Source organism: Pteronotus mesoamericanus, unplaced genomic scaffold, assembly GCF_021234165.1.
Source record: "Pteronotus mesoamericanus isolate MK-2021 breed Mesoamerican mustached bat unplaced genomic scaffold, CSHL_Meso_final contig_116, whole genome shotgun sequence".
NCBI lineage: Eukaryota > Metazoa > Chordata > Mammalia > Chiroptera > Mormoopidae > Pteronotus > Pteronotus mesoamericanus.
Window position 1 is genome coordinate 42,893,591 of NW_026555027.1, and position 745 is coordinate 42,894,335.

The window sequence follows — 745 nt, forward strand, 5'->3', positions numbered from 1 at the left end:
TACTGGCTTCTGTGCAGCACAAATACAAAACAAACGAAATATACTTAAAGCAAAACTTCTAAGAAAAACTTGGATAAACTTAAATTAAAAATGTACTTTTTAGAATCTCAATTTTAAAAATGAGTAATTATGATTCACAAAATCATCTTTTAAATTCCATCAAGACATTACTTTCAGGAAGGCCATCTATTACAAATTCTGTGCACATTGTATCATAATTTCCTTACTTATGACAGTGGGGGGGAGGGTCAACCAGAGACGTCAAAAGCCACATTAACACAAAACATTGGACCTACTGTAAAGTTGCCAAATAAGAGTTGGTCAGCAGGAAATGCCAATTACCCAACAGACTGTGAAGAAAATAAGATGGCAAGAATGCTCTGGTAAAAAACTGTTTATGTAATTGTATTATGAGATTTAGGGGGAAAACCCAAATGAACAGCACTATCTGCCTCCAGAATCAGGTACTAATCAAGTATTCAACCAAAAAGGCAACAAATAGTAAGGATAAACCTGGGATAGGGGATGTGTACTCTGAGGAATTTTCAAATTTATCTTAACTGTGAAATATAAACCCCTTCCTCTCAGAAATCAAAGGTAAAGGTATCGTGATATATAACTTCACCACATTTCTATAAAATAAAAAGATATTATTGCTATATGATTGTAAAAATGGAGGCGAGTAAAGAGTTCAGAAATATACTCGTTTATAATCAATTAAATGATGAGCCATAATTTAAACCCT